Source organism: Cervus elaphus, chromosome 25, assembly GCF_910594005.1.
Source record: "Cervus elaphus chromosome 25, mCerEla1.1, whole genome shotgun sequence".
NCBI classification, from domain to species: Eukaryota; Metazoa; Chordata; class Mammalia; order Artiodactyla; family Cervidae; genus Cervus; species Cervus elaphus.
The window spans coordinates 70,423,254-70,437,712 of record NC_057839.1 but is presented as its reverse complement, the minus strand read 5'-3'; the positions used below and the strand labels follow the sequence as shown (position 1 = coordinate 70,437,712).

The window sequence follows — 14,459 nt, the reverse complement described above, 5'->3', positions numbered from 1 at the left end:
TTGGTTCGGTTGGACTCTCACCCTTGGCTGTTGATTCACGAGGAGGGAACCAAGTCCTCAGGCGGCCCAGGTGTGTGCACGCCTGCGTCACACGTGGCCAGGCGCCAGGGGTTCAGGACAACTGAGGCGCTGAATAAAACCAAGGGAGAGCACCTACAGCCCACCCAAACGTCAGCGCTGGTCCCCGGGGCCTCCTCATACGAACCGGGTGAGCTTCCAAGGCCAAAACCAAGCCCTGAAGCCAAGAGGATGTTAAGGTCCCTGCCACCCCGTGGGGAACGTGTCCTCCTCTTGGGGGACAGGAGGACCAAGGTCAGCCAGGGGCTGGTCAGAGAGGAACCCATGGCCTTCTCCCGGGGCCCCCGGACGTGCACATCTTCTGAAATGGTCAGTGTTCACAGGCTTGCATGCATCTTCCTTTGGGCTGGATGATGGCATAGGGGCAAGTCCTGGCTTCCCAGGTGGCGCTGGTGGTAAATAGCCCCCCTGCCAATGCAGGAGGACCTAGGAGGTACGGGTTCAATCCCCAGGGCAGGAAGATCCCCTGGAGGAGGGCACAGCAACCCACTCCAGTATTCTTGCAGGGAGAATCCCTATGGACAGAGAAGCCTGACGGGCTACAGTCCGTGAGAGTCGGACATGACTGAAACTACTGAGCAAGTTCAGATGTGAGACTGGGTTTTCTGCGCGTGTCAGACGCCTCCTGCCTTCAAAACGCGAGCATCAGCAGTGGTAACACCAAGAGAACTCAAGGCCAGTGTTATCCAGACAGGGACACAGAGCGGGGTGTGGATACGGTGAAGCCCTGAGGTTGGTAATCCTAGGCATCAAGAATTGTCTGTTGAAAAACATAACTCCATTGTTCACTTAAACGGTTGATGCTGATTACTTATTAACCTGGGTGACTTCAGGCCGACGCGCCTGCGTAGGGTCAGCCACGGGAGCGCCTCCGGGGTACCTCTGCCCCCGAGGCTGCGAGCATGGAGGGCTGGCGTGGGGTGCTGGGCCCTGCTCTCCCTTCGCACCCGTTCAGCAGCAGCTCTCTCCTCCCCTCCATCCGCCGAGGCCCCACGCTTTGGTTCAGAAGGTGTGACTCGGGGTCCGCAGCCCCCTCTGCCCTCGGTCAGGACTCCTGACCCCGCTGCTGCTTGGGCTCCCGTGCCCTTCAGCGGGGCCGGCACCGCCTGCTCCTCTGACATGCTTCAGTAAACCTAATAGCTCCCTATTACCAGCTACAATTTAGCATCTGAGCCAGGAGCTGGGTAAGAAAAGGGGAGAAGAGGGTGTAAATTATGCGGAGTGGCGGGGAACAAAGGTTTTATTTCTCCCGAGCACAGCCCTTTGATAGGGAAACGGGGAGACAACTGTGTCACTAATTTAATTAAGTAGTATGAGATTTCAGGGTCCGCGGACGCCATTTAGAACGGGATTAATCAAGAGCAGGTGACAAAAATGAATAGTCACACACAATGTTCGCGTTTTGAACAATCCGACACAGTCGACTGGAATCAAGGGCTCTTAAAGCAGGACACAGTTTTGCTTGCTAATCCAAACCTGCTTCTCCCCCGCTCTGCACCACGTCTGCCTGTTCTCACGGGCGGAAGCCTTTCCGCGTGTTCCTGCTGGAATCAAGCCCCCAGAGTCAGGGCATAAAGGAGCTGGTTCGCCCACCAGAGGCCCTGTTTGTTCCCCTTCCTCTGAGGGTCCTTTCTGAGACACAAGAGATGCCCTTGGGGAATCTGTGAGCGTCGTTAGAGAGAACCTCATCCCATGGTAAATATCAACTATGTCACAACGCAGATCCAACGCTGAACACAGGCGTGCAGCCCTGAGGATTTCCAGGGCTGAGCGTGTGCTCAAGGGGTGTGTAAGGAGGCGGCCTTCCTGGTGGGGGGGGCAGTGACCGGACATGCTGGGGGTGACTGAGCCCCAGAGACACACGCACACCTGTGCAGAGACCAACGAGGGCGCCTGCAACCGGGAATCACATACGGCAGGAAATAACACCCGTGTCATAAGCCGGTCGCCACCTGTCATGGGCTGCAGGACGTGAAGACTGCGAGAGACTCAGAGTCTGGAAAGCCCTGGGGAGAGCCGGCTCTCCTCTGGATCAGTTACCTGTGTTGGGGACCACTTATGCATCAAGGTGTGCATGCATGCTATCTCTTTGGTCGTGTCCGACTCTTGGCAACCCCATGGACTGTAGCCCGCCAGGCTGCTCTGTCCTTGAGATTCTCCAGGCAAGAATACTAGAGTGGGCTGCCATTTCCTTCTCCAGGGGGTCTTCCCAACCCAAGGATCGAACCCTCGTCTCTTGCGTCTCCTGCATTGGCAGGCAGGTTCTTTACCTCTAGTGCCACCTGGGAAGCTTGTCTCAAATTCTTGGAAGTATGTGAAAACTATTTTCCAGCCTCTTAAGAGTTTAAGCAGAATTCTGAAAATCCCACTTACTGGCATTGATTCCTTTATTTCACATACTTCTTTGGGAAATGATGAGGAAACTTAGGTTCACCATCATGTTTTTAGAAATTCTACTTAGTAGAGACCAGGGTCTGGAGGTTTTGCTGATTAGGAGCATTCTTGAAGTTCCTTCTCGTATCTGGACTATGTGTTCATTTTTCGTAGGTGAGATTTCATTTCCATTAATTTCAGGCCTAATGTCTTCTAATTCTTTCAGGTTGGCAACAGGAGGAAGCAGAGATCAGAGATCAGATGTCAACTCACATTTACCCTGAAAACCAAGAGGAATCACTGGGTTCCTTGGGCTCTGCCTCCCTCACTTGGGGAGCTGGCTGCATTGATGGCCTGGGGATGGCCCGGGGGTGACCCCGGGCCCCCATCCCGGTCAGAATGAGGAGGCCCTGTGCCCACCGCCCATGCCTCCCAGTTCTCTCTTCCCAGCAGAAACTGACATGATGTGTCGGATCCCTAGACAGAGAGGGATCTGGAATGAATGGTCAGGACACTTTGTACGAACGATGTACAAACAGAACACTGTCGGGACCTTTATGGAATTTCCCCCTCATTTAAAAACTCTTTCCTTGGCAGATTTTTGTTGTTGTTGTTGTTTTGAATAGACTTAGAACCCTGCTGTTTTTCTGACATTATGCTTGTGATCACAAGTACAGCCTGGAACATTTTGATTTACTTTAAACCATTTACTAGCTCATGTCTTTAGAAATGACCAGTGGTTGATTTCAACTCAAATGAAATAGCTCGTGTGGATGCCTGAGAGTGTCAGGTGTGTGACACGTGGGTCTGCGATGGCAGGAGCCTTTCTTTTTTCCACCATCAGGCATTCAGTGACCTTGGCTCCCAACTCTCTGATGACGCATCTGTGCAGGAAGCACGCAGTGCCCACAGGACGGCCCTGCTTCTGGCTGCAAACCGGATGGGATTCCACCCCTACTGCCCCGAGGAGGCAGGAGGGGGCGGGACAGCCTGGCTCTGGTCTGCACACCCTCAGGGTGCAGCTGGGTGCCCAGTGGGTGTCCTTGCACTGGGATCACCTGGGCAGCCGGATCAGGGCACCTGGAGTGGGGGAGGGTACTTAAGAAACAGGCCTAAGGTTAACATCAATCAGTAAGGCCAACACGCTGAATAAATCACGCTCCCTCTTCTAGACGTGTTTCGCAGAAGTGCAGCTTCCAGCAGTAGAGTGCTCAAAGTGGGAAATATGTCTAGACCAGTTCCCTGATTTTATTTTCAAATGTCTCAGACTTGAAAGGTTCATGGGATCGGGGTTTAGTAGACAAGAGGAGAGAGCTGAGAACCCACAGGCAGAGGCTTCACCAGGAAAACATGAGGTCCTGACACACGGCATAACCTTGGGAAAGCTGCTTTCCATAGACAGAATGTAGGCTTAGATATAGCCCCTTTCACACGCGCTATAGATATAGCCCCTTTCACACACGCTATCGTTTTAAGTCTTAATTGATGTGCTTTTACATTACAAGCATTGCAAGACCTAGTGTTAAACATCTGAGCTCATGTGCAGTCCGGAGCCATTGACACCTTCCCTTTCTTCCCTTGTCACAGGAAATGGAGAAAAACGGAGGAAGAGACAGGATGCAAAGCGGGTGTCAGGAGTGGTCAAACCCAGCATAGGGTGGGGAGGCGGCGGGGGTGGCCGTCAGAGCTGAAGGACGTGATTAACCACAAGCACATCAGACCGAGAGGCTGGGATAAGTAGCCCTAAAATACAAAGGGAGAAATATAGGTTCTTTAAAAAAAGCACAGCGTGTTAACGCCAGAGGGGGAACATGAACCTTTGGAATTAGGCTAATAAACCATTTGATTAAAAAGTGAGCCAGGCAAGCTTCAATACGATGAGAATGATGAAGTTGGTAAAAAATAAGTCTCGAATTAGCTGAGTTAGTATTCTTTTTTTCAGAACTGTTGAACAGGAAAAAAAAAAAGAAAGACAAATGTCTGGGCAATTATGAAGCAGCACAGATGTGACGGGTGTCAGGGGAGCAGGCCAGAGACCCCAGGTGAGACAGGTGCCCCAGGTGAGCAAAATCCAAGGCAGTGCCAAGGTCCCATGTGTTCCCAACACTCTCTCAGGAACCCAGTGTCAGCAAGTGCGAAGCTGACTGATGAAACCACATTTCCAGGTGCACGCTGTGGGAACCATTCCTGGACCCTGAGTGTGCACCCAGGAAAGGGAGTGAAAGGTTCGTAGTGGGAACAGATGCACGCGCTCTGGATGCGAGCCTGTCACTGCAACGCCGCGCACAATGACCCAGACAGGGCGGGTGACCCATCGCTTTAAAGCCGCGCTTCCTCGGCTTGGAGAGGAGACTTGGCTTGCCGTGAGCCCGAGGTGGCTGTGGCTTTCTATTCCTTTGCACAAGCACACTTTATGTGGCTGTGGGTGCCTGGCCCAGCTCCAAGTCGGGATTTGGTGCAGCTGAGCAAACTGCATGGTAGTGAGGGCAGGGAAAGCGGCCGGGGGCAGCCCGAGACCTATCTCCACCAACCCCGGGGGTGGGCTTGTCCCGTGCAGACCCTGCCCCTCGGCGGGCGCCCCAGGGGCTGCTGGGCTGACGGCACCCCCAGCCTGTCTGTGACACCCCCCGGGGACACTGCCGACATCCCACCCAGGGGCCTGCCCAGGGAGCCGCGGGCATAGGAGGAGAGGACAGGGCGGGGGCGCTGGGCCCGCCTGCTGCTTCTGGTCCGGGCCTGAGACGGACGCGAGCCCGGGGAGCGGATGTTCCCCTGCCGGCAACACACGCGCAAGACAGGGAGCCACAGGACAGAGGCCCGGGTCTAGAAAGAGCCTCCCGGAGTGGGAAGCTGGGCGGCTGGTCCCTGGTGTGGCTCTGCAGGTGCAGGGAGACGGGGCTGGAAAGGCCCAGAGGGGCTGGTGGTTCAGGGGAGGGGGGAGACTCTGGAAGATGCCACCTGAGAGGAAGGGGTGTCTACGGGCATGAGGGGACCCAGGATTCTGGGCGCCTGGAGGTCTGGAGCCCAGGGGGACGTGTTGTGACACCAGGAAGGTGGAGGAGGGTCTGTGGGGGCCGTGAGGGGCTGGCAGGGAGCTCCGAGGAGTCTCATGCCTGCGCCCAGTCATGGTAGGAGGAAGCCTTGGCGGGGTGCTGGCCGTGGGGATGGAGGAGAAGGCTGAGCCCTGTCGCTGTCTCACGTTCCGAGTGGTGGGAGGGACCCCGGGATCTGGGTCCTGAGCAGTGACCACAGGCGTGACTCTCTGGAGCCCAGCTCGGGGCTGTGCAGGGGGCCCAGGGGCGGGGGCCGGGCAGACCCGGGGACAAGCCGCCCTTCAGCCCGCAGGACCTGGACTGGACAGACGGCTCCTCCCGAGTTTGGGGCATAAGCCGCCTGTGGGCCAGAGAGGAGAGACGGACTTGAACAGGGTGACGTTGGCCGTGTCAAATTCAGCCTGGCCTCCGACATGCTGCCTGTTCTTCCCAAGCGGAGCCATGAGGCCGGCAGACAGGAGGGGCCGGGGGCCGCACCCCCATGGCGGGACCCCTCCCTCCCGGGCTCGTCTCTCCAGGGGGCGGTGCGGGGGGCTTCCACTGGGAGCCCCAGATGCGGGCGCTGTGGCTGGGGCCCCCCTCAGCGCCTCCAGCGTGGACATCCCGTCCCTGCCCAACCCACGTGGCATCACAGAGATGGCCCCAGCGGGTGTGGGCACACCCACGCAGATGAAATGGGAATTCAACAGTGTCTCCGGGTGACTGTGGGCCGCCCTTTCTTCTAAGTGAGTCATGTGACCTGGCCGTGCGACCTGGCCCGTCTGCAGCCGGCTTTGTGGGCGTCTGTGCGGGAGAATTTTCCCAGTGCTTGTTTTTGGCGAGGAGCAGGCCAGGACCGCGGCGCGGCCGTGCACTCCCTCGGCGTCCGCGATCCGCATTCTGTCGGCTGAGCCGCTTACAACAGTGTAAAGACCCCGGTGGCATGTGTTATAATATATGAGGCCTTGTCCCTCTGAAGAACACGCGAAAGAATGAACATTGTTCTACGAGGGGGCAATTCATCGGGTTTTTCCCAGAGACTCCTGGGTCAAGTTTTTAGAGGCCTATTTGGTTTTCAAATTCTTTCCACCCTCTTTCCTCTCGGCGAGCACAGCGTCCAGACCTGTCTACATTCACTTCCCATGTTCTGTGGATGCTAGATGTCCTTTAAAAAGAGTATCTCAAATAAGTCTTTATTCTTGTTTTGTTGGCTCTTATTCTCTGTTTTCATGAACTCTGGCCCCAGCCATGGCAACTGCAAGAAAAATGTTAACAGTGATTGACAGGACTAGAAAGGCAGGGTCCCCATCGCATTTCAAACACTTTGGGAACAATGCTGTTTGGTGTGATTGAATTAATGAGATACCGCGGGCTGTCAAAAGAGCACACACACTTTACATAAACCTGATTATCTTTGCATGGCAGAAATGGAAAAAAAATAAAAACAGAGGAGGGGGCCTGGCCGGCTTCGGGTCCTCCTCCTGAGGAGCCCGGCCCCTGGTCCAGCTCGGGAGGGTCCCGGCCAGCTCGGCCACTACCGCCTGCCCCCCACCCCCCCACCGCCCACTCTGCATCCATCAGCCATGGTCTTTAACAAGTCTATTCAGGAAACCAGTCTCCCAAACGGGCACTCTTTTCACAACTCAGCACCTCCGTAGGGTGTTTTATTTTCTCTGGGAGCCATTGTTTCACGTGGATGAAGCACACATTTCAACAATTAGACCCGAGCAGGCGGCCCTGCTCCGGCCGAGCCCTGAGAAGGGACACCGGCATGGGGGTGGCACGCACGCCAGGCCTGGGGCCAGCTGGGGCTGCCGGCTGTGAGCCCCGGGCCAGGGTAGCCCGGAGCCTCGGGACTTCTGTGGAGAGGCGGGCTGAGCACTGAGAATATTTGAACCCCTTCCCGAGGGACCGGGAAGAGGCGCTCTCTCTCTCCACTTGGCTGGGCAGCGGCCGTGGTGGAGGGACCCGGGCTCCCAGGCCCGGTGGAGTCGGGGAGGGCACATCAGCCCTCACCCTTCTGACCGCAGCCCTCCAGCGGGCTCGGCCAACACAGATGCCAAGAGCACCCCATGCAGTGACCCCAGGGTCGGGAGGCAGAGCGCTGCAGCTCCTCAGATGGGCTTGCAGCCTGGGAGGAGGGGAGCTGTATCTGCGTGACGAGTCAGTGAAACACCGCCCAGGCCTTGGCCAGCGCCCAGACCCCGCGCTTCCAAGTAGCTTCACTCTGGGAGCTGTTGGTGCTGTGACTCGGAAGGGGGATGGCATCAGCGGGAAGCCAGGGAGGCTGCAAGGCCACCCCTGCCATGCCGGGGGGCCCTGGGTGGTGCGGAGCGGACCGACGGAGGGGCTGGAGGCACAGCCGCGTCCCTGGAGAGTGTGGACTTCAGCCCCCTGCCCGCACCCCTGGGGGTGGTGTTTCACCCCCTCCCCCGGAGCCGCAGAGCCTGGCCCGGCCTCCGCGCTCACGAAGCAACTCTGCAGACACGGGGGTGCCCCGTGGCCACGGTTCCTCCGTGGAGGAGATGCGCACGCACAGAAACAGCAAGAGCCGGCGGGATCCAGGCCATTGCTCGGTGGGCGCTGTCTGCTGGTCCCCAGGGACGCGCTGGACTCCCCGAGAGGAAGTTTGGGGGAACTTTCTCTGTCCTGCGGATTTCAGAGCAGCCTGTGTGCGTGGGAGTCTGCAGGATGCCACGCTCCCATCCCAGCCTGGGGACAGCTCAGAACAGCCCGTCTGCGGGGCCAAGGAGCCGGGAGCGGGGCCCAGGGCGCAGCCGGCCAGCAGGTGTCTCTGTTTCCCACCGCTGGGCGCCTGCTCCCCCGGCGACAGAGGTCACCCAGCTGCTGGGTGTCTTCTCTGCACCCGCATCTCCTCTGCAGGTCACTCGGCCACTGGGAGGAGCCTGGAGCGAGGTGTGTTCCCTTCGTTTCTGGTCCACTATTACGACAGGCAGTGATGGAGAATATTTCTGGAGGAACCCGATTGCCCCACTTAGAAACACTGGTTAAAAGTCCCCAGTGGAAAAAAGACAACCTCTTTAACAAGTGGTGCTGGGAAAACCGGTCAACCACTTGTAAAAGAATGAAACTAGAACACTTTCTAACACCATACACAAAAATAAACTCAAAATAGATTAAAGATTTAAATGTAAGACCAGAAACTATAAAACTCCTAGAGGAGAACATAGGCAAAACACTCTCCGACATAAATCACAGCAGGATCCTCTATGACCCACCTCCCAGAATATTGGAAATAAAAGCAAAAATAAACAAATGGGACCTAATTAAACTTAAAAACTTTTGCACAACAAAGGAAACTATACGCAAGGTGAAAAGACAGCCTTCAGATTGGGAGAAAATAATAGCAAACGAAGCAACAGACAAAGGATTAATCTCAAAAATATACAAGAAACTCCTGCAGCTCAATTTCAGAAAAATAAACGACCAAATCAAAAAATGGGCCAAAGAATCAAACAGACATTTCTCCAAAGAAGACATACAGATGGCTAACAAACACATGAAAAGATGCTCAACATCACTCATTATCAGAGAAATGCAAATCAAAACCACAATGAGGTACCATTTCACGCCAGTCAGGATGGCTGCTATCCAAAAGTCTACAAGCAATAAATGCTGGAGAGGGTGTGGAGAAAAGGGAACCCTCTTACACTGTTGGTGGGAATGCAAACTAGTACAGCCCTATGGAGAACAGTGTGGAGATTCCTTAAAAAACTGGAAATAGAACTGCATATGACCCAGCAATCCCACTCCTGGGCATACACACCGAGGAAACCAGATCTGAAAGAGACGTGCACCCCAATGTTCATCGCAGCACTGTTTATAATAGCCAGGACATGGAAGCAACCTACATGCCCATCAGCAGAGGAATGGATAAGGAAGCTGTGGTACATATACACCATGGAATATTACTCAGCCATTAAAAAGAATTCATTTGAATCAGTCCTAATGAGATGGATGATACTGGAGCCCATTATACAGAGTGAAGTAAGCCAGAAAGATAAAGAACATTACAGCATACTAACACATATATATGGAATTTAGAAAGATGGTAACGATAACCCTATATGCAAAACAGAAAAAGAGACACAGATGTACAGAACAGACTTTTCAACTCTGTGGGAGAAGGCGAGGGTGGGATGTTCTGAGAGAACAGCACTGAAACAATTATACTATCAAGGGTGAAACAGATCACCAGCCCAGGTGGGATGCATGAGACAAGTGCTCAGGCCTGGTGCACTGGGAAGACCCAGAGGGATGGGATGGGGAGGGAGGCGGGAGGGGGGATCGGGATGGGGAATACGTGTAAATCCATGGCTGATTCATGTCAATGTATGGCAAAAACCACTACAATATTGTAAAGTAATTAGCCTCCAACTAATAAAAATAAATGATAAAAAATTAAATTAATTAAATTTAAATAAAAAATAAAAAAAATAAAAGTCCCCAGACCTGACCCCAACGTAACCTGCAAGAACGCGCTCTCCTCACTGGCCCTCAGAATCTGGAATTTTCCCGCCTGATTCCCGGTCAGAAAGACTCCAAAGTGGCAAAACCAACACTGCAGGTGGTGAGAGGGGTAGAAACTCATTGGATTTAGATGCACGTTGCCATCGTTCCCTTGTTAAATCACACTCTGCACGCAGCTAGAAGGAACTTCTGAGTCAGCCATCCCTGGCCTAACTCCACTGATGGCCCTTTAATTTTCAGCTTAAGGCTTCACTGTTGTTTCTTTAAGGAAAGTTGTTTCTTATCATAAATAAGAAAGGTTGATAGTGGAAGTTTTTGGAAAAGTTAGTATTTAAGTATTAAATATTTTATAATATGTAAGTTCTACTTGGAAATGTCACATTCTTGAAAGGTAAAATATACACTTAAATTTGCTTTCACATCTATAGAAAGCCATTTCCTTTTCCTTTTTTCTTAACAATTTAGGTTTATTGGGACTGTGTAAGTAAATTTACAATGTTCAAACCTTCTACAAATAAAAGAAAGTCGATAGTCTCTTGGGTCCCTCTTCTGGCATGAAGATTTGTGTCTCTTTGATTTTTTTTAAATTAAATAATTACTTATTTGCACTTAAATGAAGTATACAACACTTTATATATTATAAAGGAGAGTTAATATTATTAGATGCATGGGGTAAAAATCAGAAGATTTGGGTTCTGCTAACATTTTTTGCCTCCAGCTATCAGTCTTTTTGAAGTGTTAGTTTTGTCAGACTGTACCTGGTGCATTCACTTCATCTTCTCCAGGCCACAGGTGTTGCTGCTACTCACACGGGAGATGCATAAATCGGGAGCCGGGCACATGGGTGTGCCGAGTCCTGGAGGTCAGCTCTTCCGCTGCTGCCGAGACGCCTGCCGGCTGGCGCCCTGACAACGTGTCTGACCCAGAGCAGAGCCTCAGACACTCAGTGCTGGCGACGCGGAAACAGCAACGGAAGCCGGAACAGAAAAGGTCCTGGCAACAGGCGCTCTGCTTCAGTTTTATCCCGTGAGTCTCTGGTAGGGCGTGTAGATTTAGCTCATGGAGGTGGAGGGGAGGTGATTTAAAGTAATCATTTTTCAATCCAATGCTCTTCATTCCTGACGAGCTCCTTGCTCCAAGAAAGGATATGGGGCCCCTTGTTTCTGTGGGATTTTGGCTTCACTTTAGACGGTGTGCAGACTGAGACACAGATCGTTTCCAGGGGCACAGAGGTCTCTGGGAGGACAAATCTGGGTTCGGATGTGGGTCCGTGAGACCCATGTGCCTGGCTTGGGTCCCCACATTGGAGCCCAGTGCTGTTCACATATGGTGGCTCTGCCCCCTCGCGGCAGGCCCCTTGACTGTAGTATGTTTTAGCTAAAAAATAAGCTTTGGGTGGTCATAAAACCTTTTAAGCAGACATTTCAAAGACTGCATCAAGTTTGGAAGTTCAGTAAAGGAATGTATGCCCGGCTGTTCTTCCCCGGTGGCTAGATGGTAAAGAATCTGCCCACAGTGCAGGAGGCCCAGGTTCAATCCCCGGGTTGGGAAGATCCCCAAAAAGGAAACAGTTACCCACTCCAGTATTCTGGCCTGGAGAAACCCATGGACGGAGGAGCCTGGCGGGCTAAAGTCCATGGGGTCGCAAAGAGTTGGACACAACAGAGCGACTAACAATCTCTTGCACTTCCTCACATTTCGTCATTCCTGGTGTCTCTCTCCGCCAGTTGGGGGAGAAAGGTCCCCAGGGCAGCTGTTTTCCACTTGCCTGCCCTCTCCCATGCTCTGCACCTGCCTGGAGCTTCGGGAGGCTGCTTCCCATGGGGTTTGGCCAGTAAGGAGTCAGGAGAGACTGGAGGGCGGAGGAGAGAGAGGCCAGTCTTCACTGCTCCCAGCAGGGCTGTCCAGGCTGGCTGCGGTCAGGGGCCACGTGGCTCTCCCGTGCTCCTCCATCTCCTGGGGACCACCCTCCCTTGCCTTCAGCCGGGGGGTCCATGGCGGCACAACCACCTGCCTGACCTCTCATAACCCTCCTCGCTGCCTCCTGCGGCGTGCTGTCTGGTACCTCCCCCGAGAAGGCCCACTGGCCCTCGCAGAGAACCTCCCACCCACCAGCTCTGGTGCTGCTGGGTGGTGGGGCAGGGAGCCTGGGGAGGGGAGGGAAGGGGCTCTGGGAGGTGACGTCGCTGTGTCCGTGTTGGTGCTCTGGCTGTGCTGTTCTCAGCGGCCAGGCCACTGTGCTGCCTTCCCGCCCCCGAACCGGGGTGTCCCCACTACACACTGTCCCCCAGACGCTGCCCGGCCCCTCCCCAGGCTCGGCCCAGTCTGTGGAGCTGGAGACCGACAAGGGGTCACAGGCAGGGAATGAAGGCTTTCCCCGGAGGGCAGCCTGGGCTGGAACCCCAGCTGAGGTCTCTGCCAGGGCCGGTGGACCATCAAGGGAGGCGGTATCCAACAGTCCCCCGAGGGAGGCAGAGAGCAGAGTTTGTTGGAACGCTGGTTCAGGTGCCGGGATGAGAGCCCAGCCGCACGGATGCGCTGGGAGGCGGCGTCAGGATGCAGGGACCACAGGGGGGCTCCTGAGAGGCCTCTGCGTGGGGCGCGCGGCCCCCGGACCAGCTTGGGCTCCCACTGCCCTGCTGGGACTTTGTGGTGGTCACAGGAGAAGCGAGACCTCGCTACCACTGAGAACTCCCGAGTCTTGCAGACAACAGCAGGGGAGGTCGTGCGTGGGGTTATGTGCAGTGTGAAATGCTTCATCACCGTTTCTCTCCCCAGCTAGAGGCTGGTGGATGGCAGGGCCTGGTGTTCCCACACGTCACGGTGCTCCCAAAGTCCTGCCGCTCCAGCAAGTTCAAGGCCTGGCCTGGGGGAGCCGTGTCCAGGACGAGCATCGGGGGGTGGGCACCAGGAGGCTGGAGCCACAGCCCTGCTGAAGGTCGGCCTGCAGTTTACGCTTCTGAGGGGCTGGGCGTGTGAGGGGGCCCTCCGTGTGGCTCCAGGACGCTGGGGGTCCCCGCGTGTGCCTGGCAGGGCTCCCAGAGGTGGGTGCGGGGCTGTCTCAGGTGCTCAGAACAGTGGGCTGAGCTCAGGGCGTCTCCCTGCTGAAATAAGCAGGCCCCCCAGGTTCCACAGTGACGTGTGCTTATGTCTGATGAAAAACAGCCACTGATTTAAAATAGCTGGTCATTGTGGGCCAACAAGATAAATCGGAATCACTTTAAATTGTTGGTTAGCAAAAATTTTTATAGGATCTGCTCCAAAACGCAGATTAAAAATCAGCAGATGCTTTCAAAGGTCACTTAAGGGTTCACTTTTGTTTCAGACTTTCAGCAAGCCGTGTGTTCTGTTTAATAACCCAAACACTGTTCCACGATTGTCATATTGAAATAGTTCACGCCAGGAAAGGATGCTGCAGCCCAGAGGGACCTTGGTTACAGGACTGACGGGAGAGAACAAATCGCCTCAGCAGCTCCTTCAAAACTTCATAGCTGCGGTTTTGGGTCTGGTTTTCCCCTTAGGGAATGGGGGCTGGAAACGAATCTATTTTCAACCTGGTTTTAAGAAGAATAGCTTTGAAGCCAAACCTTCAGTGTTTTGGAGTCACTGGAAGTCCTCAAAGCATAATTACGATCAGAACGAGGGCAGGAAGATGGGTGTCAGCCCATCACTAGGGCAAGATGTTCCCCTGGACAGAAAGGTCTCAGAGATTAACACGCCACTGACAGCGGCCGGGTTCCTGCTGCTGTTTATTTCAGGGGACCATAAGCCTTCTTCCTAACCCTCATGAACACCTGTGATCCGGACCTGTCTCAGAAGAGGTGGGACCCCCAACCTCATGCCTGATGCTGTAATGACCCCCATTACAAGGACCCCCTCCCCCTTGTCCCCAGTGACAGGCCCCAGACGGACGTCTCCAGGGCCGGGCACAGGTGCAACCAACCACCGGCTCCTGGTCTCCTGCATTCGGAGCAGAGAGCCAGCACACCGGCTTTTGGTCTCTGCCGCAGGTGAGGTTCTGTGCCTGTTGGGATGTCAGGGTTGACCTGTGACCTCACGGTCTCTGGGCATTTTTAAATAAAGCCCAGGTTCAATTTCAGAGCTTCTCTTAATATCTAGGAGGCTCTTCCCGCAGTCTGCGTCATCTAATAAAACTGCAGCGGCTGGATGCTCTGGCCGAGCCTGGGGAAGTCGAGCCGAAGGCTGCCGGAGCAGGGAAGGGTTAACAGCCGCCTGGGCGGCAATTTCTGCACCAGCCTCGGGAAGCCTCAGGTCAACTCTGCTCATAAAACTCTGCACAAATATTTCTTTTTCTATCAGAGGAATTCTAATTCTGCACACAGACCAGGGCCACTCAGATTATTACACATTATTAAAAATTAATTTTAAAAATGGTCTGGTTCTAGCAACGTGCAGTAGAGATGGTGTCCAAGTCTGAAATCATAGCAGGGAAAAGTGGAAAGAAAATCTTATGTCGTTCGGGAA

The 14,459-nt window shown here is 54.2% G+C and overlaps 2 long non-coding RNA genes across 2 annotated transcripts in view; both read left to right on the top strand.

Moving 5' to 3' along the window:
* Window positions 1-13,857, top strand: part of LOC122683798 — a 28,632-nt gene extending 14,775 nt beyond the window's left edge. The window contains exons 2-3 of the long non-coding RNA XR_006337832.1: window positions 10,760-11,000; window positions 12,753-13,857. This is a non-coding gene — a long non-coding RNA (uncharacterized LOC122683798). The remainder of the gene's footprint in view (window positions 1-10,759; window positions 11,001-12,752) is intronic.
* Window positions 111-3,028, top strand: LOC122683799. Its single transcript, XR_006337833.1, has 3 exons — window positions 111-208; window positions 585-810; window positions 2,678-3,028. It is a non-coding gene; the product is annotated as an uncharacterized LOC122683799 (long non-coding RNA).
* Window positions 13,858-14,459: the final 602 nt, after the last annotated feature.